Source organism: Microtus oregoni, unplaced genomic scaffold (assembly GCF_018167655.1).
Source record: "Microtus oregoni isolate MIOR12 unplaced genomic scaffold, Mior012 000008F_ref0000371, whole genome shotgun sequence".
Taxonomy (NCBI): Eukaryota; Metazoa; Chordata; class Mammalia; order Rodentia; family Cricetidae; genus Microtus; species Microtus oregoni.
Window position 1 is genome coordinate 4,375,009 of NW_024543067.1, and position 25,385 is coordinate 4,400,393.

The 25,385-nt window shown below is 45.5% G+C and overlaps 1 protein-coding gene, 1 long non-coding RNA gene and 1 other non-coding gene across 7 annotated transcripts in view; 2 read left to right on the forward strand and 1 right to left on the reverse strand.

Annotated features, from left to right (window-relative positions):
* Window positions 1-2,072: 2,072 nt before the first annotated feature.
* On the reverse strand, window positions 2,073-3,379 carry LOC121451513. Its single transcript, XR_005974735.1, has 3 exons — window positions 3,127-3,379; window positions 2,934-2,994; window positions 2,073-2,313 (listed from the first exon to the last, which is right to left on the reverse strand). It is a non-coding gene; the product is annotated as an uncharacterized LOC121451513 (long non-coding RNA).
* Znf462 (zinc finger protein 462) overlaps window positions 2,574-25,385 on the forward strand; it is a 135,735-nt gene continuing 112,923 nt past the window's right edge. For 3 of the 5 annotated variants that reach the window (XM_041657088.1, XM_041657091.1, XM_041657092.1), the window contains exon 1: window positions 5,449-5,678. The gene's annotated coding sequence lies outside the window, so the exon portion shown is untranslated. Of the gene's footprint in view, window positions 2,611-5,448; window positions 5,679-6,169; window positions 6,409-25,385 lie in introns of those variants that run through there. The other 2 variants (XM_041657090.1, XM_041657089.1) reach the window with 2 other exon arrangements.
* Window positions 17,806-17,912, forward strand: LOC121452043. The gene has a single exon (XR_005974780.1). It is a non-coding gene; the product is annotated as a U6 spliceosomal RNA (small nuclear RNA).

The following is a 25,385-nucleotide window of genomic DNA, read 5'->3' on the forward strand; positions in this document are numbered from 1 at the left end:
ATTCCCAAATGACTTTGCTGCAGGAGTAGAAAATTTTAAACCAAGCAGATCCTCCTTATTGGCCAAATTCCTATCCTGCTTTTGTGTATGTTAAAAAGAAAAAAAGATTAAGATTCCTATGACCAAGAAATGTATTTCTGCAGACAGTTCAGGAAGTACATCATGTATCAACAGTTTGACTCATCTTCTCTCCTTTATCTTTGTATCCTAGTGTTCAGTTTCCATTATGATGCATCGCAGACACTAAACAAATATTCAAAGGCTGAATGATAGTGCAGGTGTTTCATATTATAGTAACAAGTTTGATGGAAATGTAAATTTAACTTCTACCTATGTGAGAAAGACTTCCTCATACGTTTGAGAATATTACTATTGAAACATCTTCTTGGGTATCTAAAGGTATATATACAAAGATTCATGGAGAGAAAGTTTAATATAAGTTATTACAATTCCTCTTCCACTGAGATCTGTTCAAACTAAGGGATCACATATGTTTGTCTTCTTTAAGTCCCTAGATATGGACGTCAGTTAACCAGGTACATGTTTTGAATCTGGGTTAGGAAAATATACCCTTTTCTATTATAACAAAAGGTGTGCTAGCTACTTCATTGTCTCAATATTTAGAAGATTTGTAGTTATTCATTTTGCTTTCAGAACACCGTTTGGAAGATTCAGTGTGTCTTCAAAACAACAAGAGTAAAGATCTTAGGTATTAAAAATAGTTTGTTGGGAATCATCAACTCAGCTCATAGAATTTTGACATAGATGGAAGGGCCAGCGTGTTAAGGACTGAGCAACAAATAGTTACTGTTTGAGGATGGAGTAATTATGATGTTTGAAAAGCCATGGTCTTTATTCATATGCTCTCTGTTTTGCTAAAATCATCTTGAACAATTTTCCAGCTGGAATGTAGAGAGTGAAGATAGCAACTGACATTTTTTTTCTCTTTTCACTTTAGCATTCTGAAAAACAAGGATGATATATATATATATGTACATATATATTTATATACACATACAATAAAATGTCAATATTTGAGTGATGAGATTAGACAATTATTTCTACAAATAATTATTTCTGTTGAAATTCTTTCTTTTTTTTTTTTTTTTAGAGACAGGGTTTCTCTGTAGCTTTGGAGCCTATCCTGGAATTAGCTCTTGTGGACCAGGATGGCCTTTAACTTTTTAATGTAACCTGTGGCCCAGTTGGGTTTTTTCTTTCAGACTCTCCTGTAGGATTAATAGGAACTCCCATTCCCTCAATCAATATTTTTCTTCAAGAGAATTTAGTGTTTTCCTTTTTCAAGGCTTTAGTAGGCAAAATGGTCTATAGACTATCCCCACCCTCCTAGTGTCAGGCAAGCACATATGTGAATCCTAGTTGCATGGGTCACTTTGGCTACAGGAGTTCCACTTCTTGAACTAAAATTGCAAGATTTATTATTCTAATAATGTTCATAAAGTCACTCTTTTGATGAGCCATAATTTCTCTTTATGAAGAGTCTGTGTGCCAGTCACTCATGATGGAGGAGAAGATAAGTCCAGACTTTTGACATATTCTTATTCTCTAGGCCATTAATAAAATCTTGAAATCCCATCTGACTCCAGGGGATAATGGCATAAGATACAGCATGAAATAATAAATTTCAGGAACTCGATGTGTATGTCAGAGACTTCCTTCCCATTGTTGCTTGTGTTTAAAATCGAAGCTTTCCCTTGGAAAGAAGGAAGGAAGGAAGAAAAGAGAAGAAAGAAAAGGAAGTTGTCAAGCATCAACCTCCTGATGGAGAAGATAATCCAGGCTTACATTATCTTTGGGCAAATTTGTAGGGAATGAAATAGCAGGAGGTGTGAACTTTCTCCTGCTTATCTAAATTATCTGCTAATGGCAAAACATCATTGCAGTTACTTTAGGACCCAGTGTATTCACCACAACTTCCAGGCACTGCTTCCCTTCACTGTCCCACCTTTAATACCCAACTGTTTTTCTGTCATTTGAGAAAGTCCTCCCCCCCCCCCCGCAAAGGGAAACACAACAACAACAACACGAAAACCTCCCCACTCTCCTTAGGTTTAACGTCTTTCATTTATTTTAGTTGGGGAGTTAGGGAATTTGGGACTTCTAAAGGTAGAAAAAAAAAAAAAACCAAAAAGGACTGTGGCATCATGAACAGAAATTTTAGTCTTCCACTTTCAACACAGCAAGGCTGTGCCGGAGTTTTGCAATTGTTTGCTTGCTTCAGAGCTTTGAAAAGTCAGCTTGCTTCTGTACCAAAAGACTCAGTTTGTCCTCCAGAGATCATCCCTCGGTGACCTATTTGGGATGGAAACTTAGCCATGATATTCACTCCCCAAAAGCACCCACCCCAGAAGCACGAGGAGCCATCACCTCCCCATCAGCGCCAGGATCTCCTGGCAGTCTTTGTCCCTTCTAGACGTGGAAGCTTGGAGAGGAGGTTTGGTTTCCAAGGATTGGAGCGTTTGAAGGGCGGGGCCATCTCCAAGTCCATCTCCCCCCCCCCCCTTTTTGTCCTCTTCTCCTGGGACGGGAGGGCGGAGCAAGGTCCCCCCACGGCCGCGTCGGGAGCTCTCTCAATGTCGGTCGCTCGAGGTGAGTGTTGGCCAGGGTGGCAGCCCGTGGAGTCGCGCCGCAGGTTCATTTCTGGAGTTCACCGCAGCCGCTCCGCCAGCGGCTTCCCCGGCCTTTGCCAAGTGGGTTTATGAGGTCGAAGGCGTGTTGGGGCGCGCTGGCGCTGGCGCAAGGCTCCTCCCCAGGGCTCATTCCCCCGACCGCGAAAGCCCTGGAAACCCCAGGTTTCCTCTGACCTCCGCTCCTTCCTCCCTCCCAGCTGCTGCGTCCCCGCGCCTTGGGGGGGGGGGGGGGGAGACGGTCCCCATCCCCGCACTTCCGAACCACGCCAGCCCACAAGGTACCTTCACGTCGAAGATATTTATCGCAGCCTCGGAATGCCAGCAGTTGATAGGAGCTTTCAATCTGAAATACGATTGCGATTATTATCGTTATTATTATTATTAGTTTGCTCGGTGCAGAGCTTTTGACAGAAAAAAAAAAGTCAGCCTTTTATTAAAGACAAAGAGGTAAATTATCAGTCAGGACGGCGCAGACCTGGCGCGCTTCCTTTCGTGGCCACGAGGAATTGATGGGGAGCGGCGGTCAGCACTCAGACACCCTTGGGGTCCCGGTAGGGAGGAGCTCCGGACAGACTGATTTGCTCAGGTCCCTTTGGCACCTGGAAGGAAGGGAGTCTTCTCCCTTTGCACAAAGCCAGGAGGGTTTTGCCGCGGAGCAGCCTCAGAGATCTTCCTACCCTTTCTTCCTCTGCTTTCTTTGACTCCCGGCTCCCTTTCGCCAGAGTCCTTTCTCCTCGCTTTCCTCTCCCTGACCCACCCCCCTTCTCTTCCTCCCCCTCCTTTCTTCGCCCCCGCACGCGTAGTGTCATTTATTTATTTATTTATCACCCCCAGCCATCAACACCCTTTTAGGGCTCCCGAGCTTTTCAATGTGAGTGGGAGGAGAAAAGGGCAGGAAGTGTTGACTGGAAGGGGGTTAGAGCGTGCGTCAGGGTGAGACATTCTGCCCTGGAATACACAATCGGGAAAATCTTGGGAAATGAGGATTTTAGATGTGCTTAGGAAACGCCACTATCAGATGGGAACCAACTCCGTTTGCGCGTCTCCTTTGCTTTTATTGTACGGGTTTACCGGTCTAGCTGCCCCGACTGTGGGGGGAGGGGGGAGGGGGTGAGTATTAAAGAGGACAGTCTCGCCCAGGATTCTCTACACCGCGCCTTCACCGGATGCGCGCTCCTCAATGCGAAGGAATCCTGCAACAACCCCTAATTCAGGGACGGACAAAAGAAACTTTAATTAAGGTCTCTGCCCCGCGCGCTGCTTTTCTCTCCTGGGGCTGTTGATGTCCAGCTAGAGGATCTGAGAAATAGAAATGGTACCACCAGCCCATGCCCTTGAACTTCAATTGCTCCTGACTTGCTGCATTGATTTTTTTTTCTTTTTTGTACTGTACCCCTTCCCTCCCCATCACCCGTCTTAAATCAAATTAAAGCCTTAGGAAATCTTTGACCTGGTGAGAGAGGGGGTGGAAATCCACTTCTTTGAGAAAGAGATAGTTCAGAACGATTGGGGGGGTATTACACTAAATAAAATTCAAGGTGTGATGCAGGAGCTCGGCTCTCTTGTCTTCAACACCATGACACCTTATCATTAGGAGCGATGATTGTTACTTTCCAAGCCTTTAAGATGATCAGCCGGAAAGTGCAAACAACGCGGGGTGCGAGGGTGGAAAGTTATTTAAGTACGACACCCCCCCCCCCTTTCTGGTGCGCCGTCAAAACATTTCACAAGTTCGGAAAAGAAAGTGGTGGCTTCTAGATCAGAATGATGGGTTCCTTCTCCCCCTTTCCATATCAGAAGAGACAAAAAACGCACAATGAGCCTTTATTTAGAGAGGGAAGACTTAAAAAAAAATACGTGCCAGTAATGGACAACTTGAGCCCCTCACTGGAGATACACTGCAAGCTGGAGAGGAATTAAAAAGCCCCACGTGGCTGATGTGGGTTTAGACTTGCAACCTTCAGTTCTTCATCTCTGTTCCTTGCAAAGATTGGCCTCTAGATGGATACTTTTGAGAGACCCTCTGGAACCGGGGCTGGGTGCCTGGGGCAGGGCTGATGGTGCGAGACGAACAGGGTCCTCAGTGGGGGCTTGCTCCTCTGGCCAGGGAGGTCGGGCGCCTCTGGGACGCGAGCGCGCACGCCTGGGGCCGGCGGTCGCGCTCCTCGCGCCGCCTTTTCCGCAGGTCTTTATTCATCTCATCTCTCTTCCCCTTCTCCTCCTCCTTTGCCTCCTTCTCCTCCTCCTCTTCCTCCTCCACCACCATCTCCTCCTCCTCTACCGCCACCTCCTCCTCTTGCATCTCACTGGCCTGGCCTGGCTCTGTGTTGTTCAGAGTGACAAAGACAATGTCCCAGCCTTAACTTTGCAACCACCTTGCCTCCTTCTGGGGTTCAGCGCGGGAGGGGGGCAGGCAGCAGCCGCAGCTTTAGCATCTCCTCCAGCTTCTCCTGCGCTTCTCCAGCTCTTGGATAATTCTTCCTATTTTCCCCCAGCCCTTTTCTCATTTCTTTCTTTCTTTTCCTTCCTCTCTCCTGCACGTTGTTGTTATTAGAAAGGCTTCGCGCACCCCCTGGTGCTCCGGCGTTTTGTGTGGCAGGAGCAGATTGTCTTCTCTCTTTCTGTCTTGCTTTCTCTCTCCCTCTGGTTGCTCATTATTCAGAGAGAGACACAGAGGGAGGGAGAGAGAGAGAGAGAGCGCGCGAGGGAGAGGGAGGAGAGGAGAGAGAAGAGGAGAGAGAGAGAGAGAGAGAGAGAGAGAGAGAGAGAGAGAGAGAGAGGCGGGAGGGAGGGAGAGGGGAGAGAGACGGATATCTCAGGTCATCTGCAGCTGCAGCGAGTCTGAGGAGCCGAGGAAGGCAGGGAAGATGGCGATCCTCCATTGCTGAGACCCGGCAGAAGCACATGAGACTCCCAAACAACTTCCACAACAATAACCCGAGCAGGAAGAGGAGAAAGAGAAAGAGGATAAGGAGGCGGTGGGGCTGGAGAACCCGAAGCACCTCCCGGCGCCGGGACGCTTCTTCTGTAAGTTACTGCAATTAACCACCACCTCCGGGGTGGTCTGAGTGCTCCGGGAAGGAGAGCGCGGGGCGGTGGAGGCACAAACGCGCTCATTCATTCGGCCAAGGAGGGCCGGCGACGCGGGGAGGAGAGGAAGTCCCCTGCATGGACTGGCTATGAGGAGAGAGAAGAAGCTAAAGAGAGGAAAGACCGAGGAGGAGGAGGAGAAGAAGGAGGAGGGGAAGGAGGAGGGAGAGCAGCAGGGGGAGGAGGAAGAGGAGGAGAAGAAGCTAGGGAGGAAGAGGAGGAGGAAGAGGAGAAGGTGGTGGTAGCTGTGGAGGTGGCTGTGCTTTTCCTGCTGGCTGCTCCTTCTGCCTTCTGCTGGGGGGGGGGGAGTCCTGTGGCTTAATTAATTTCGTATAGTTCTGTGAAGAGAAGAGAGGAGAGAGAGAGAGGAAAAAAAATGAGATGAGTGAGAGGCTAGAGCTAGAGGCTTAGGACGGATGCTCCGAGTGTGGGGACAGGAGTAGGGACAGAGAAGGGGGGCGGAGGGCTGAAGGCCAGGAGAGACCTTAGCCCGAGCCAGAGGGAGCGAGCGAGGGGTCAGAGGAGGGAGCGCTCGGAGCGAGCGGCCCCGACCTGAGCGGGTTGACCTCTTTCTTTCTCTGTCCCTCTGCTTCCTTTCCCCTCCTCTGTCTGACTGTCCCCCGCCCGATGGCAAAGCCGTGCGGATTGGCACCCCTCTCTTCCTCAGGTATTTGGCTCTCCTCTCTCTCTCCTCTCTCCTCTCTCTCTCCGAAGTTGGGATGCGGGGTCGGGATGTGTCGAGGGGGTGGCTGCCGCCGCCGCTGCTGGGGAGGAGAGAGGCGACGAGCCGGGGGCTGCGGGCCGGGTGGGGGCGCAGGTTGAGGGACAGCTGAGGAGCTGTCTCCAAGCTGAAGGTTCAGAAGCGTCTGGTTGGAGGAGGACAACGGTTTCTGGAGAGGAGAAGCCATTACACACGCTTGGCTTTCCTCTGAGGCTAGGAGAAAGGAAAGCAGGGGCCTGGAGGGGGGGCGCCTCACTCCTGGTGCGGTTCCCAGGGGTCTGCCCTCCCTCCAGGCACGGGGGGGGGGGAGCCGCAGCCGCCCCCCATTGGAGCAGCCCCTCTCTTTCCCTTTCTTTATCTCCCTGTCCTCCATTTGCAAGCTGTCTGCTTTGGTTCCAGTCCAGACTCCAAAACACAAAGCTCCTTCTCACGTTCATTCTCCAGGCTGTTCACCATTCCTGAAGGAACCCTGGTTTTCTTTTCATTGTGGCTCCTAACCTACAGAGAGGGAAGGGAGGAGGTTGCCTGGAGTTCCTTTTATATTCCTCCCTAACCTTAAAAGAGAGAGAGAGAAAAAAAAAAGAAAAGAAAAAAAAGTTTCATTTTTAAGCACGCGCCTGGGATGGGAAAAGACCAACCAGTTGGGGCTTTCTCCAGGGCTCCCGGGGGTTGTGACTGAGTGTCTGTGTTGGCTGTTTGGCTTGGTTTGGTTTTGTTTCTGGAGGTTGCTTGCAGGTTTGGGGAGGAAATGACTAGTTGGGTTGAGAGCTGGGAACTGAGTCAGGTAAAGCCTTAAGCCTTGTCATGCTGTAACTCCACCAGAAAATGGAGGAGAGCGGGCTTCCAGGAGACAAAGCTGGGGTTAGAAGTGTTTATAAAATTATGGATGTCTCCATTTTGAAGCTCTGATGGTGAGGGCTGGAAGAAGAGGCATGCCTGCCTACTCCTTCTCCCTCTCCTTGTGGTGGTTCCTCACTGTCTATTCATTAAGCAAGGAAATGAGGGCTTTTAAGGGTTCCTAGGATTTTTCTCCTACCCAAGGAGCTTTCACAAGTTACTGAGATGTTTGTTTCCATTTTAAAGTAAACTTTTGGAATTTTTTTCTCCTTTGGAGTGGACCTGAAGGGTTTTTGATCTCCCTCAGGAAAGGCAAGGCAAAACCTAAAACATTTCCACTGAGATCTTCTCCCAACTTCCAGCAGCTCCAAGTCCCCTGAATGTCTCCAGGAAATGTTATTCCCTCAGTATGAGGGTGGTTGATGGTCCTGAGAATTTCTTTCTTTCTCGCTTTTCTTTTCCTTTTCTCTTTTGAGTTCTGGGGCTTGGTTATCTTCATTCTGATGCATTGCAAGACTTTATTGTCTGGCTTGGGGTGGTTTTTTTTGCCTGAAAGAATAGACTATGTCCCTTCCAGATCTCAGAGGAACCCTTTCAGACTGGCAGTTTCTTCGGGTTCTACCTGTCTCTTCAGGCTGCTCCATTTGTGTGTCAGGCCTTCTTAGTTCCTTTGTTTCCCCCTTCCCTTTCCTTCTGCTGTTTCCCTCTCTGTGTTCTCCAGGATTGCAAGTCTTCAGAAATATCACTCTGTCTTCTTAACAATGTCACTATGGAAACAAATGATATCAGTTGAGAAAACCTTATGTCCAGGTATCTTAACCTTTTTGATTGGAGGAATTTATTAATCTTGTAGGAAGACATTTTGTGAGTATGGACTGAAAACAGGAGCCAGTCCTACCTCAGCGCGCGCACACACACACACACACACACACACACACACACACACACACAATGATGTGGAGCTTTTCACTGATTAGTTCTAGAGATCGTATGTAATTGACCCGACTAAAGAACTGAATTCTGAAAAGCTTCAGGGATTTGTAAAAGCCAACCATGAAGATGTTGCTTTTCCATTAGGTAAGGTAGCCATCTTGAGGATGAGGGAAGATGTTGGAAGGTTTTTAGATGGACTATTGAGATAGGTGAGGAAGGCTTCGCAGTGCGATGCAAACTTGGAGGAGATTCAGAACCAATTAACAGATTCTAAGGGGGCTAATTGGACTTTGCTTTCAACTAAGGAGAAATGCAGAAAGGTAGCAGCTTCAACAGCAATAAGGAAGACATTGGTGAGCCATTCACACCGGCCTTTTCCTTGCCTTCTCATTATGTGTCAGATTTTTGTACGCAAAGTTCCTTCTGTCTCCATTTTTTGTGTGTGTGCATATTGAAGTGGTTTTCGATTCCAGATGTGATTATGTTCTGTTGAGTGGCTGGTAGCAATGTCATTCAGTAAATGCACACTGCTGTATATGACAACATCACATTTTTCAAACCAAACTGTTGTGTCATTAATTGAGGGTTATTGTTCTTCTGCGGGGTGTGAAAGGAGACAGGGAAATACATGGCTCTTTAGCTGATAATTGTCCATGGTCAATGAAGTAAAACCCTGTTTGTACAGATGAAGATGTATGGTTTTCAGTGGATGCTCATTTAAAAATAGGATGTTCAGATCTTTGCCCCTTTAATAAAGACCTAGAATTCTGCAGCAGTGTTTAGAAAAACAATTCTTGCCTGGAATCAGACCTTCCGTTTTTTCCCCCCATTTTAGAATGCTATCTTTTGACTGAATCACTTTGGTCTTTAAGTTGTCGTGTTATATTTAAGTTTGGTGATACACATAGAGATGCCTCATGTTCAGCTTGGCAGTTTAAATGCAGTAGATAGCTGTCTGGGCAAGTAATTATCAGATAATTTTGCATCTAATTAACTGTGTGTTTATGTAAACATAAATATGTTGATCTTGAAACAAACTTTCCTGCTATCTTTTTTTATGGTTGTTAATAGTGGGGTGAGTGGTGGCTTTGTTTTAGTGGGTTGGCTGGGGGACTTGGGGAGATGAAAAGCTGCCAGTCACTACAACAGCTTGACTCACTGTGCTTTCCCCTTGGAAATCAAATGATTTGCTGTCTTCTCAGGTAGGGTTAGATTCGAAGGCATCTGGAAGTGGGGACAATGTAGTACCTGAAAGATGTGTTGGAGTTTGAAAATGTATTCTAACTTCATAATCTAAAAGACACTTCCATGGGCTTTGTACTTAATCAATATGGAAGGTCCAATGGCATTTTGAAAGGCATTAAACCTATACACTTGAATTGAGACAAATACTTTGAACTGAGCACCGTGAAAGGAATAAAAAATAAAATCAGTTTGAACATTCTTTTTTGCTGTCAAAGATTAGAGATCTTTTTTTTATTTGAGATATCAAGTCCATGATTATTCCTGTTATACAAGAGATAGTTGTTGATTCTTCTTATTCACTAATATTGCTCTCACTGGTTTCATACACAATACCCATTGGCCTGAAGACCCTCCTTACCTCATCCCCATCCCTACCCCATCTTGGAGACAACTTCTAGGTCCATTTTTCCTAATGTGTCTTCTGGAAGACAGTAGAAGGTGGGAATTCCAACTTTCCTAATGGGTTTTAGAGTACTTGTGGTCAGTTTCTTGAAAGAAGGAAGGATATAACGTTGCCATCAGAATGAGTCTTGTTTTAAGTGATGGAGTTTAATAGGGCCTAGTCTTCCTTTAATTATTCCTTATCTTGAGAACGTTAGTTAAGGTAACCTTTATCTTCTTTCTGGTATGTGTGTCTTCCAGATTTATAGTTCATCCAGTTCCTTAATAGAGAATTGATGGGTCTGGGTTGAGTATTTTAAGTTGCCAGCCGAGGTGCTGGAGCACCGGAGTGCTATTTTGTCATGTCACAGTCAGAGATGAAGAAGCACAGAAGCAACGCATCCCAACCGCAGATTGTGCATGACTCTGACTGCATGTCTGAAACTCTGGAAACTCCAGAAATTCCAACGAAGGTGGGGCTGTAGCTCAGTGACTGAGTGAGGTCCTAAGCTCAGTCCCCAGAACTTTTGTGGCTAGGGGAGAAACAGAAAGAGGGGAGGGAATAGGTTCCTGGTATATGGACACAATTCAGTAAGAAAGACCTTTGTCAGGTGATATGTGCGCGCATTTGGGAGAGCAGTCTGGGAGTCCTGAGCTTCTGAAGTTGATGGCTTTGAGAGAAACATTATCTGGGTGTTGGTGACCTATTAATTGATTATGAGAAAACAGAGAAGAGACTAGATAATGCTAAAAGAAAATTCCTCTCCTTGTGTGATATGCCAAGACATCTGGCAGATGTTATGTGGGGCCCTAAGGAATGGACAGTTTAATTTTAGCCCTAGCAAGGAAATGGGAAGTTCTAAGCTCTTTTAATAGCACAAGTCTTAGTTTGGGGAAGGTTGCTTAAAATAATAAGAAAGGAAAAGAGGCATTTTGTGGAATAGGGAGCATAAACTGAGGGTTTGAGGGTGATAGACAAAACCAAGCAGAAACTAGCATCCAAAACACTAAAAACTGACAAATGTTTATATTATAAGTGAAGAATACTAAGGAGTTAATATTCACTAGACACAACTTCCAGTTTAAAGCTAGGTATTTTTTTTATATACCTTAAAGAGATAATATATTTCAAATATCCTTCAGCGCCTTCATTTTACCCAAGAGGAAACTGGCACACAGGCATGAAGTGACTTGTTGCATAGGGTCAGAAAGTTCAGCTGTAACAAAGCCAGACCTAGAACACAGGTCGGGTTGGATAGCTGCAGCCTGATGCCCTTTCCACTACCTCACCAGTTTCTGAGAGCTGTAGTTGTTCAACAGCTGTCCTCTGCAGGGCTAGAACTCTCCAAGAAGCTCGGCAGTCCTGCCCTTGTAGGACAGGTCCCTGGATTTTGTTGTTGCTGTTTGCAGTTGGATTTAACACGTGGGGACTCAGGGCATGAGTTCTTTCATGGATGAGGAGACCGATTTTGTTAGTGAAACTTCAGCTACTGGGTGGTAGCTGTATTTTTTTTTTTTTAAGTTTTCTGTTTTCCTCTCTTGTTCTACCATCCAGAGCTTAGAAGTGCTTTTCAAATGCCCTTCTTTGGAAATTTCTCTGGTTCTATTGCAACTTTCAAAAGAGTCCACAATTGGACTCTGAGGATCTGTCTTGCAACATGGTGCAAATTCAAATTGGCTGCTGTTAGACATGTCGTTTTGTAATATTGATGAATGGTCAAGAGGTGGAATCTAGTCTTAACTGGTGATTTTCTGGTATTCACTACTTATTCAAAAAAAAAAAAGCCAACCAAACAAACAAACAAAAAACCATGGGCCTTCTATGTATCTTTTTGAATCCTAATTCTCTCTTGAAGATCAATGGCTTCCCACTTCCCCAGTAAACAGGCAGTCATCATTCAAATGACTTGGGCGAGTACTTTGGAAAGGGTGAGATGGGTTTCCATGTCTGTCTCCTCTTGGACAAGCGCGAGCAATGTTGTAAGAAAGAAGAGTGATGTTTGGAAGTTTCCACACTTTCTAAAGCGTCTTCCAAACAAATGAATAAATTCTTCATCTCCGAGGCAGCCCAGAGAAGGTAGCGCTGGATGCGGGACTTCTGGCAGAAACATAGTTAATGTTGTAAGCAGTTGAACCTCAGTGTGGCACTCCTCCAAATGAGTTGACTGTTGAAAATAAAATGTTCCAGAAGAACAGGGAGAACAGGAAAGAAGTTAAAACAGCATGGTTTGCATGCCAGGGCTGAAGGAAGAAGAAAAAGTCTAGGGTGGTGGTGGGGGGGGGGGGTGGCGGGCAATGAAACCAAGGTGATCAGAGATGAACTGTCTCCTGGATTTATAGGACCCAGGAGAACTTTCTAAATCCAGGGACATGGATTTTTTTATGACTCTGGATGGAATCTGCAGCTTACTAGAAAGCTCTTCTGAGTTTTCTATCCCCAGAGCCATACGACTGATAAAGGAGAAGGCCATCAGAAGAGTCGTGGGTTTACAGTTCCTGCATGGACACTCTGTCGTCAGGTTGATCTTCTTGCTAAGGACTGTGGTCCTTAGCACTCAGAGCACCCATAAGATTTGTGAAGTCTTCAGATGTCTGGCTCCAGCGCCAATTGATTATTGGAGCCTTTGGGTGGGTAGAGTGACAGGGTAGGAGAAGGTGCTGGTAGCATCAGTCACCTCCCTTCTGTAGAGCACCTTGCTCCCCATCTTCAAAGCATTCTTTCTTAATTCCTACCTGGACACATTTTTTTTTCTTGAGTTCTTCTTGGAGTATTGGAGGGAAGGTTTCTTTTCCTGGCAGCCCATGGGTGTTTTGGTATTGATTTCCATACTTTGGTGTGTTTGCCTGTTCAGATCATTGTTTATTTCTTCTGAGTTATTAGTAAGATGCTTAATGCTCTACCCATCCATATTTACCCCACCTTCACTCAAAGGGTGGAGCCTGCTCAAGAGGGGGGAAGAGATTGATAGGTTTTGTTTGCTTGTTAGTTTTTTTACCTGTTTAAAAAATACTTGAAGACAAGGGTTGATTAATTCGGAAAGTTATTGGCTAAGCAGTTGAGGAGACTTTGAACAGAATCCATTAAAGAAAGCCAGAGAAACAGTTCCCCAGATCCAGTGGCTCCTGACTAAATACGTTAGGATCGCTCAGAAGGGAAGCAAGCATTCGCCCAAAGTGAATACATCAGGGTCTTACCTTGGATTCGTATTGGGTAGAGCATAAAAAGAGCTGGAGGCTCAGGCAGGACAACTGTGTCAGAAGTAATTAAGCCCAGGATTTGTGGAGAGGCTTATCTGCCACAGAGCCCAGCTGGGGAAGGCCGAACTCACTCCTTAAGCCCTTGTCTGGCCAGTTGGACCAGAACACAAGCTAAGGCCCTCGGATTTTACCTTCTTCTCTTCCCTATGCAGGTGTAAGAAGGCAAAGCCATTATTTTTCAGTTTTTTTTCTCATGTCTGCTGAGTGCTTCTCTCTTGAGCTTGGAAATACCAGGGGCAAGGAATGGGGGGTGGAAGCTGGTTACCTTGGAGGGCATGTTCTCCCTGTTAACATTGCAAGCATGCCTAGCACACTGTACCTTATTACCCAGAAAACTAATTGTGCAGTGGCCCAATGTGGGCTACTTGAGAGATGCTTGCAGCACAAAGGTTCCAGTACTCACCTGCGGATTAAGAAATGGGTTTCTAAACCATCTCATTTCTGTTGCTAATGAAAAGCCTTGGAAGGCACCTGTGAATTAGGGCTCCAGCTGCTAGCATGGTAGGGGAAGTCAGGCCTTGAAAGGATACATGGATTAGCCTGTCAGAAAAGCAAACAGTAACATCAGCACAAGTAGAAAATAGACAGGGTTGTGAAGCTAACAGAAAAGTAGGCTAAAGCATAGCTGTAATTCTATGGTGAAAATTTGCCGGGAAAAAGAGAGAGAGCCTGCTTGGATGGGGAAGGGAGAAGAAGTGGGATAGGAGAATAATTGACGAGTCAAAACAGAAGAGGTCTGTCCACTGGGAAGTAAGGCATTGCTCCGAAGGAAACAATAGAGCAAACAGAAGAAAGGCCTTGTAATTTGCTACCCGTCGCACGTGAAATATGAAGAGCAAGGCGAAGACACTCTTTACTAGTTCCTTTTGGGAAAGACTAGAATTGGACGTGGGAGATGATCCGTGTGACTTCTGGGTTACCATTGCAGCCTTTTTGATAAAGGACAGATGGAAACTTGAGGGAATTAGTTAAGTAGGCTTGATGCAGATTTTCCTGGAAAATGATGATGCGGAGAAAAGAGTACTGCAGCAAATGGCTGCATTATTGATGGGCAGAAACCGTGATAGTCCTCTCTAAGCCATCCCTAGCGCTTCTCAGCCTACACTCTGGGTTCTGGAAGGAAGGGAGAACAAAGACCCTCTCACTTCAGAGAGGAAAAGGATGGACTGTGACCACTGCCTGGTGTCCTGTTTAGGGTTAAACCATTCGACTGAGGCAAAGGTCAGCAGAAGCTGATAGACCAGACTACTGCCAGCATTTTAAAATTTAGAACCAGGTCACTGGGGATCAAGATATTTAGCCATTCTCATCCCTGGCTATGTCGCCCTTTGTGTTATGAACAATTAATCAGCAACTGAACAACAACCGTTCAACTCATGGGGATTCAACTCTAGGGGTTCTTCAGTTGGGGCAAAATGCGAACCCTGGGCTACGAACTAAAGCTCCCCTAAGGTAGACAGCAGGCAGAGATCTTGTAAAGATTTCAACATAAACACTTGCCCATCAGAATCACTTCTCTCCCCTGTTTCCATCGCGAATTGTCTCTGAAGACTGTAGTATTTAATAGTAGTAACTTGGAGGGGGAAAATATGAAGGGAGTGTTTTCATTTGAATGTCAGAGTTTAGTCACAAATGCTTCTCCCCTTTCTGGTGTCAGCTGGATGCTGTCTGTCCTACTATCGACTGAAAACAATAAAGAGTAAATACGGTTGCTCCATCAAAAAATTCTGCTAACTTCGATTTAGCGTAGGAGTCCCACATAAAGCTTCAATGTGCTATTTCCTCCTTGGAAAGGCTCAAAGTTGGTCTGAGTACCAGGTACCGTTTATTTGACATTTAGTATGAACCACGGACTGTCCAAGTGGTGGAAAAGGCAAAGGTTAGGGAGATAATTTGCCCAGGGTCATGAGCTAAGAGGTAGGGGAGCCAGAGTTCACAGGAGAGGTGCCTTTCTCCAGAGCCTTTGCTCTTCGCTGGTAGGACCTGACCTATATGCTAATAGCGTAGGTCTATGACAGTCTGTCTCCTCCAGTAGCCAGGAGGTTCTGCGCTGTAGAAGGCAATCTGCACATAATGGAAAATTGATTGATTCTAATGTATTGGTTAAGAGGAAAGAGACAGCCCATTCCAATAACTTGAGAAAGCGTTTCACCAAGAGCATGCTCTTTGTCTTCTGAGTTCCAAAGGAGACCTTGTAAGAGTCACTTGGGGTAGTATATATTTTTAAATTATATCAAACTCATTAGAGATTTTTTTAAAAATATTTATTTATTTATTATGTATACAATGTTCTGTCTGTGTGTATGTCTGCAGGCCAGATGAGGGCACCAGACCTCATTACAGATGGTTGTGAGCCACCATGTGGTTGCTGGGAATTGAACTCAGGACCTTTGGAAGAGCAGGCAATGCTCTTAACCACTGAGCCACCTCTTCAGCCACCTAGAGATTTTTTTTTAAAGTTTTTCAAGACATGTTTTCTCTATGGAGCGTTGGCCATCCTGGCGCTCCCTTTGTAGAGCTGGCTGGCCTCGAACTCAGAGAGATTCGCCTGCCTCTGCCTCCCGAGTGCTGGGATTGAAGGTGTGCGCCCCCACTGTCTGACTTGCAGATTGAGCTTTGAAAACGAGCACCTGTCTGAACTGGCAGACAGACATGCTGTCTCTCTCTTGTGGTCCCTTTCGGAAATCTCGGTGCTCTGTATTGGCTTTGGTGGCCAGAGGCTGAAGAGTGTTTTCAGAAGCTACACCAGACAGACATTAAAAAGTCAGTGAGTGAAAAGTGGAGCTGACTTTCCTGAAAGCGGGCACTGTTGCTCCCGGCTCTGCTCAGTGGTCACCATGTGTTCTGCTTAGACCATCGAGACACAATGCACGCTCTGGTTTCCTTTGCCTCTTTCTTAAACCATTCCTGTACTATAAAGAAGCACTATTTATAGGTGGCCACAGATGTCCTTCAGAGAATGACTGTCTGTCCTCACGGAGATAGAGGAGGTCTGTATGCTCTTAAGGTGTATGGGACCGTGGACTATTCTGTGAGATGAGCCATTGGACACAGATGACTGAGTAGTCTCATCAGCCTCCATCTTCACTGTAGCAGTCAATGTTCCTCTGAATTCTGGTGCCTAGACAGATACATAGCCAAAACTTCTGTAGAAGGGTAAACGTATCCCCTGTCTCCAAAGTGCACAAGAAAAGATAGGGTTTTTTTTTTCATGTCATTAGGATAATTGCCTGTCAGACTTACCCAAACCATTATTTCCTTCCTTCCTTCCTTCCTTCCTTCCTTCTTCCTTCCTCTCTCTCTCCTTCTTCTTTCTTTCTTTCTTTCTTTCTTTCTTTCTTTCTTTCTTTCTTTATGCTGTGTTGAGTCTGGCATATGGTAAGGAAGAAATTTACCACTAAGCTACATTCTCAACCCTCAAATTTGCTGTTGCTTGGATAGAGAAGTTTGAGAGGCAGAGGCAGGGGCTGGTGGATCTCTGTAAGTTTAAAGCCAGCCTGGTCTATGTAGTCAGTTTCAGGACAGTCAGGGCTATGTAGAGAGATCTTGTATTCAAAGAAGAAAAGAAAAAAGAAAAAAAAAGAACTTTGGAGTGTAGGAGGTATTCATGGAAGAGAGTAAGTTATATCAAAGTCCATGATTCTTCAGGCAGAATTCCTAATTCAGAGGAACTGGGAGTCACACAAACTTTCCCTTACTTCAGCCTATCTCAAAGACCCAGTCTTCAGTCAACTCATTTCTGTGGTCTTCTTAATTCCTTGGAGAGGATCCCACCCAGAATGCCTTTGGGAACTGCTTTGAAGGGAGCAAACTGAATTCACTGTATCTCCGGGACCGTGGCAATTGGGCATACGATGTTCAATTTGGGAGCATGTTCAACATGAGAGGTACTGCAGGAGAGAGAGGAGGCCTTGGGACGTGTGTGAGGGGGGAAGAGGGTAAGGTTTATGTATGCAGGCCTGGCAGAGGGATTGGCCGTCATTTTGCAAAAGAAAAAAAAAAAGTACATTTTCAAAGACAGAATCAACCGTATCAATAAAAAATAAAAAGCACGCTGTGTAGATTACATGAACCAGAGCACTTTCAAGAAAACAAGAGATCTATCTTTCCAGCCACTTGAACGTTTGCTCAGTCCCTAAGCCACTTGCCGCCACCAATTCATAGTTGGGCGGGGCTAGGTTGTAAGAGGTGCTCAAGAACAGATGTTGGCTAGCCATGATGTCCGTCTCTGCCCTGTGCTTGACTTGGTGTGCCCTGTGTCCTGGTGCACTCCCTTTCTGACCGATGACTCAGCTTGTTAGTTACGAATGAACAAGCATCACCTATAGGTCCAGAAATTAGCATGTGTTAAATGTTATGTGATTATTAGGGGGAAAACAAGATAATCTAGTCAGTGGGCTTAATTGGGTTGTGATTGCCCGATTGCTGCTTCACGATAATTATATTCATAACCCCATCTCTAGACGTCAACTGCAATTATCAGAACTGACCCCGGCACAGGTGTTTGTGATCTTACCTGGAGCAGCACTGGATGGGGAATCCCTGACTTCTCTTGTGACCTTCCCCTGAACACTCCCCTTCCTCTGTAGAATGGCCTGTGATAGTATTGTTGCCTGCACAACCACACACACTCTGTTTAAATTGCGTTGGCTTCTACAGAAAAGCATATTCTTAAAGTTTTAAACAATAGTGCTCGCTTCGGCAGCACATATACTAAAATTGGAACGATACAGAGAAGATTAGCATGGCCCCTGCGCAAGGATGACACGCAAATTCGTGAAGCGTTCCATATTTAAAAAAAAAAGTTTTAGACAATAAATAAGACAGAAAACCTTAAATACACTAGCACGCCAGAGTCTTGAAGCATAATTTTTTTTTTTTTTAAAAAATGGCTAGAATGCTTTTTTTCTTAGCATTTTCTTCTGCTGGTAGCTTTAATGTGCTTCATCTAACTTGCTTTATAAGGCAGAATCCTGAAGTGAGAGTCATTTGTTTGTAAATAATGCCATGTCAACATTAAGGTCTGAGGAACTCTAGATGGGAATTTTGTTTGGTACTCCTTACAATTCCCCCAATTTTATGAAAATTACTCTCAATGTATTTGTGCTTCTGAGGAGAACGACTGGGTGGGGTGGGACCCAATTGGTTCAGTGCTTGTCTATTCTACCTACACAATGCCGAGGGCTGGACCCCAACCTGCTCTGTTTAAACTGGGTGTGGTGGTCCTTTGTTGGAAATCCTTGTCCTGAGGGAGAAGAAGTAGGAAGATCAAAAATCAAGGTCATCCTCGGCTATGTAGAGAGTTTGAGACCAGCCTGGGTACTTAGAGACACACCTAAGTGTCTGTACACCTCTTCTGTAGCCGGACAGAGTCAGAGAGAGCAAGAACTCATAACTTCATTGCTATGGTAATGGTTTGCTGTATGCTGTGTTTTGTTTCGATTTTTTGAGACTTGCCTGCTTCCTGTCACCCTGGTTGGCCTTAAACTCTGTAGCCAAGGATGACTTTGAACTTCTGTTCCTCCTGCCTCGAGTGTTGAGATTACAAGTGTGTGCCCCCACACCCGGTTTTATTTGCTGTTTAACCTCCGAAACAGAGGCAGCGATTTCTAGGAACACAAACAACAACCTTTATCAGCAGTGGGTAAGTCTGTGAAACTGAATCATTGGGCCAGATTGTCGTTCTGGCAGCCTTTCGCTTTGGATGTGCAGCTATGGGGGGGAAAGCAATGCGCTTGGAATTTGTACACCATGGCTAGTTCATCTGTCTAAAGAACAACTGGCAACTGCGCTGGTGTGTGTGTGTGTGTGTGTGTGTGTGGTGTGTTTGGAGAGAGCGAATATGGATATCTGTCACCATTTATTTCTATAAAATCAGTATCACAAATTTTTCTACTAAAAATTCCCTTCTCAGTGCAGGGGTTTCCATGAAGCCAGTGGGATGGAGTGTGTCTAGCCTACTGGCCTGTGAGCATGGTTGACATTTGCACCTTCCTTGTATCTTCTTGCCTAAGTCACTAACCCTGTGTCCTATGGTTTCCTTCCTGCTTCCACAGAAGGTTTAGGTCATGATAAAACCGGCATAAGGGCTCCAAAAATACATGTATGAGAGTCCTGGTTTGTTTATTTAATTTTAATGTACTCTTCTCCAAGCTCTCTCCCTTTTTAAAGATTTATTTATTTATCTGTATGTGTATGTGTGAGTGCCTGGATGCATGCCTGCTTGGTGCTTGAGGAGACCAGAAGACGACATTGGATCCTCTGGAATCGGCATCAGAGGTAGTCATGAGCCTCCTCATGTGGGTGCTGGGACCTAAACTCAGGTCCTCTGCAAGAGCATCAAGTGTTCCTAACCCCTGAGTCTTCTCTCCTGTTCCTGAGTGCTGGGTTATGATGAGCAGGGATGGAGGAGAATTACTGCTTGGTGATGGAGAAACCTGCCACAGTCCTCTGTCCTCAGTGTCTAGTCTTTGGCCTCCATATCCATTCCTGAACTTGCCTGTTTCTTGTTGTGTCTTCCCTGCTGAGCAATCAGTGTTGGTTCCGTTCAGAGGGAGACACAGCGCCAGTGTGGTCTGCTGGTCTGAAACCCAGCTGCGGTTCTAGGTCTTTCTATGGTGGTGGTGTTGTCTCTCATGGAGTAGCCTAGGCTGGCCTAGAACTCAGTCTTCCCTGCCTCAGCCTCCTGAAAGGTGGAAACTGACCGGCATTGAAGCCATTTCCTCTTGCCAAGAGTGCGTTTGCAGGGTAGAGAAGATGCCTATCATGGCTCGTTGTTATTTCTTAGAGAGGCTTAAGGGTACAGTGTTTGTAAAGGTGAAGCTCTTTGATCTTCTTAGATGTTATTACCCTTCCTGTTGTTTGATGCTCTCCTGACAAAAACTGTCTAGCCATCTGTGAAAATGGTACTTCCTGCAAGGGGAATACTAGTAGTGTTGTTTGATGTAAACTTTGGCTGCCTCTTGGCATTGCCTGTGGAAGGTAAGCTGTAAGCCAATTTGAGCGCTGCCCTAAAACCTTGGTTAGAGATGCCTTGGGTTCTTGGGTTTTCTTTGTGCAACTGTTTGTTCTAGCAGCTTAGGTCTACTTGGTAATATCAGGTGTTTTGAGATGTCGGCCACGGGGAGGCTAATTTTAGACAATCTTACCAGTAAGTAGGTGATGTTTCAAACTGTGGGGAACACTGGCAGGTGTCGGTGGGGCCCTACATGGCTTCCCTGACCTGCTCTGCTTTGGTCATAGACCACTCTGCTCACAGGGTCGTGGTGGTGGGATGTGTTGGTGACAAAGATAAAGAAGGTCTGGATGTTTCTTTGGTAAAACCGCATCCTGATTTTTCACACTTAAAAGCAAATCTCCCAACACAGGTGGTGTAATGTATTGTGTGCCCATAATCTCAGGGTTTGGGAAATCAGGACCGGGGGCTAAGGAGTTCAAGGCCAGCCTGGGCTATGTGAGGCCCAGTCAAGGGGGAGGAGGGGGAGGAAAGCAAATTACCCATAAAGTTTATTTTTTCTTTTCTTTCTATTTTACATTGGGAATTTTCCAGAAAGACAAATGTCAGTGGGATTTTTTTTAAGTTATGAAATTTATTTAAAAACTTTATAGTTGCTATTAAACATTGTGTCCAAAGCAGCTTGAGAAAATGGTCATGTTCGTAGTCATTGGTCTTTGAGATTTCCAAGAGTCTTGTAAATGTGAGACTTAATTTTTTTTCATTCATTCATTGTGTGTGTGTGTGTGTGAGTGTGTGAGTGTGTGTGTGAGTGTGTGTGTGTGTGTGTGTGAGTGTGTGTGAGTGTGTGTGTGAAGGAGCACACCTTGAGAGAATTGTCTTTTTCTTAAAAACTTTGTTTGGATTTGTTAGTTTTATATGTACCAATGTTGTGCCTGCATGGATGTAGCTCTAGTTCTCTTCCTCCGCGGTGTGGGGTCTGGGGAACAAACTCAGTCACTGGGCTTTGCAGCACACACCTGTGCTCGGTGAGCCATCTGGCTATCCCCAGATAAAAGCTTGTTAGTCGTGGAGGGTGGACCCAAAACTAAGAGTGGAGGTACGGCCATGGTTGTGGTAGTAGTTCTTATGTAGTTGCCCCCAGTTTTCAGAGAAGTGTGGGAGGGAAAGGAGATGCTTCTCACACCTAAAGACTTAAGGGTGGAAAGGCTTTCTGCTTTCCTGGACTTGAGCATAGGGCCATTGCCCTCCTGTGTGTTCAGTTAATTACCTGTTACAGGATTCCTGCTTACCCGTGACTGTAGAGAAAAATAGTTGGCTTTGAACTAAGAATTAAACTCACACCCTTACCTTACCCCTTACTGTCTGGCTTTGTGAACCTAGGTCAGGATCCTGATGGCTCCTAGTCTCTGTGTTTGTTTCTTGTCTTGGGAGAATTCCGTTCTCTCTGGCAGGAAGCAAAGAGGCATAGAGTGTATGCAAAGCGCCCAGCACCCTACCGGGTGCCCAGGAAGTGGCCACTTGTGCGGGTCGTTTGAAATAATGAATGAGTGGCCACCCAATGACTCTGGTGCAGATGGCTTACCCCTTGCCATTCATCCGAGACCTGGTTTACATGCATGCCTCTGTGTGGGTTGACGATGGACTTGGAAAGAATTTCACGTCTTCGTTTCACTGGGATGTGCTACGCTGGAGTTGTTCCTTTTAAAGGAATTTATGCCTACTCACTCGTATACCTATCCATGAAACCTTTTTTTTTTTTTTGAGCCTTTTTTGAGTACCAGGCCCACCTGTAGTGTGCCTTGACGGTCAAGCTCAGGGAATATGGGATCTGTCTAGTAGAGTTGTGTTTAGATTTTTTTGTTTGGGTGATTGAGAGATTATGATGGGCATGGCCTGGATCCTGGGCCATGATGCAGGGTGGCTTAGGCTGTGGGTAGTGGATTCTTCTACTGTAGATTCATTCATTTATTTGTGTGTGTGTGTGTGTGTGTGTGTGTGTGTACAATACAATTTACTAACTATGTAGTTAGCGCTGCTGTGGTTCCTAATCTGGCAGATCATTTAAATATTTACTCCAAATGATCTTGTTCTCTGTTGGTGTGAAGTAGAGTTTCCAGTTATTTTTAGGTCATTTTCATCTTAGCAACCCTGTTGGAGATGAACCAGACACGCTGCTGTAAACTGTCCCCACATTTGGATGGAATTTAATAAAGTAAAGTTTAATGGTTTGGTCCCAAGAGGCAAACAGACCATCTGGTTAGCAGAAGGTTAGGTCAAGTATTGCATGGCTGCTGAGAGGACCACAGACAAACCGCCCTGACGGCCCTGGTAATGTGTCCAGTGGCTGAATGCATTAAGCATTTGAAATGGTGTTCTCAGGTCTGCCGAGCCAGCAGTTCTGTTACCACCGCTGTGACGCAGGAGATAATTCAGCCGGGCAAGCAGCAGCATGGGGGTGGATCTACAGTACAGGATGTGTAATGTCAACATGAAGGATTGGAGCTGGCAGAAGGAAAGGAAGCAGTCATTTCATGCCAGTGCAGGAAGCCTAGGGAGATGCTTTCCGCCCCCTTTGCTTCTTGTCCTCGTCTGGAGCTTTCATATTACGTGTTAAATGATTATCTTGTGTATGGTCCGTGGCAAAGCCTCAGCTGGTGTCTCTGCCTCTTTTGGAACCTGTCAGCGTAAACAGTAAGCCACAGTCCACCCTCATGGAGGGCTGGCAGGGGCAAGAGTTTGCTGCACAGGCTGGGAGGAGGAGAGAGGCTTCATTAGACAGGAACATCTTTGTGCTTGAGATGGAATTCCATTGTAGGTCCCTTTGTGCTCCGCTTTGAGACTGGCCGTCCATTCAAAGGCTGCAATCATCTTTGAACATTGTGCTGCAGCTGTAGTCCGTAAGAAGGCTGTGGAATGGTTCCTGTGATTCTGCAGAAGCTTAGCAATTACATAATTGCTATGTAGTTCGAGAGAGCCATCAGGGCTGTCTAGTTCTTCTGGAAAGAATGCTTCCACAATCTGAGGGGTAGATTGTTTCCCCCTGTTAAACTCAAAAGCTGATAAGCAAGTGCATCAGGCCATCCAGCCTGAAACCTTGACATTCTCGAGTACACATTGCTGGACAGTCGGGATTGCACAGTTGTCTGAGATGGGAAGAGAGTCACTTACTCTTGGAATAGCGGATTCACCATGCTATACGATTCCCAACCCTGACAGTGTCCGACACTGTATTTTGTGTGCTTTTGGAGCATGGAATATTCTAGAGCTTCCCCAGAAATGGGGCTGACAGGCTTTTCTGTAATCAGTAGCCCTCTCAACTTTCTGCTGCCTGCTCAGAAGGGTTCTCAGAGCTCTTGTGAATAAAATACCTACCTGCCTCAGATACTCATCTGTAGAAGTACTGCAAAACTTATTGTCCTATACTCCTAAATGAGACCATCTTTGACTATTGACCAATGGCAGGACGCCTTTGGTTCAGAGACTGGAGTGGGACTGGACAGTTTGTGGGGAACCTCAGCATAGGAAGCAAGTCTTCCTTTCAGCTACCTGCTCCCTTGCTTCCCATAGGTGAGAAAACATTGAAGTGGAGCTGGCTAGATGTATCTCTGAGGGCTGCATTAAGCCAATGACAAGATCCGGCTCTGTCTCTTCTGGTGTCAACCAGTCTTCTAAAATTAGCCGCATCTCCCAACCCAAGTATGGACCTGGCATTCATTTGTTCCGTCGCTTTACATTTCCACCATCTTAGCATTCCGGTATCTATCCACGGAGCTGCTAGAACAGTGGTGTGGTTGTCAGCGTCTGTTTTTATTTTAATGGTATAAACTGGGTCTTTTATAACCGCGAGAGTCTCATCAGAATTTTTCGGTTTAAATGTCTGCAGTCAGAACTTCAAGATAAAGAGGGAAAGAAAACATTGTTTCCCTAGTGAGTTCCAGTGGAATGCCCAGAGGCCAAAGTGAAGATGAGGCCTCCGAGATACACGGAGCCCATGGATTCCTGGTCCTTTAGCCTTTAGACCCGCAGTTTCTTTCTGCTTCTCTTGAGCTGGACTCAGGTTGAGGGATGCAAGTAGCTGAAGAATTTTGAGGCCTAGGAAACAATGTTGGCAGCTTTCCAGGGATCGGCCTGTCTTCGCACTGAGCTGTTATTTTGTAGCAATCTGGAGGGGTATGGAATCACCCACGGTGACCTTTCCTGCGTCATTCTAGGCAGGTCTTGGCATGTTCCAGCTGATGAGTAAAGTCGGCCATTGGCAGGAGCGCCCGCTGGGTTTTTCTCGTTTCATATCTCAGGAACAGTTCAGATTTTGGGCCCTCAGTACCCAACATCAGCACTGTTTCTGCACTCTGAGAAACCCTTCTGAGGGAGGAACTCTTGACTACCTGTCATGAGGAAGGCCATGTAGAAGAGAATTCTTGGCTACCAGCATCTGGAGCCCTGGTAAGACCTTGGCAGCGAGGACTGTGGTGTGAATGGCCCCACAGGACTGACCTTGAGTGAATGATTCAGAGTCTGTTCCCCAATTTCCTTATCTGGAAAAAAGAAAATTCTACTTTGTAAGGTTCTTATGGGGGAAAGAAATGAGATCATGAATATAAATCTCGACAGCAGAGCTTGACATATAGTGGGCATATAAAAAATAGCAATTGCCTTTCCTCTCCTTACATTTTTATACAGTGGTAGGCAGAGCACACTAAACAGTGCCTGTCTGAGATTGCAACTAGAATGCCCTTGAGTTGCCCATGAAGTCCCCTTCAGGGGGCTCCTTATAGCCTCCATTGGTGGGACTGATAAACATTTAACGTCTTGGCTTCAGGACTGAGCAATGCTTTTTATTCTAGAGCTGCTTAATAGAAACCTGGAAAGAGAAAAAATAGTAACTTAACCTCTGCTTGCATTATCTTAAACATTGTTACAGGTTGTTTATTAAATTCCTTAGATTGGATTCTGTAATATTTTTTTTTACTATTGCTTCATACGCTACTAATACCTTTACACAAAACTTGAGACTGTCCAAGACTAGCACAGAAGTGGGAGGTGTAGTTATCCAGGATCCAAAAGACTTAACAATCTTACTGTCTCTTTGACTCTCCCTTTCTTTGCCCTCTCGTTCTTTGAAACCTCGATGGCTCTTAAAGAAAAACTACTGTTAGTTAGTTAGCATTTGGCAAAATGAACTTTGATGGCCAATAGTTAAGTTGTTTTTCATATCAGTTGCTGAAAGAACTAGACAGAAGCTGCTGGAAGGCAGGCTGGGTGTCTCCCAGGGTCACCTCTATATCCCTGATGTTTTGCTTAGTGCCTAGAG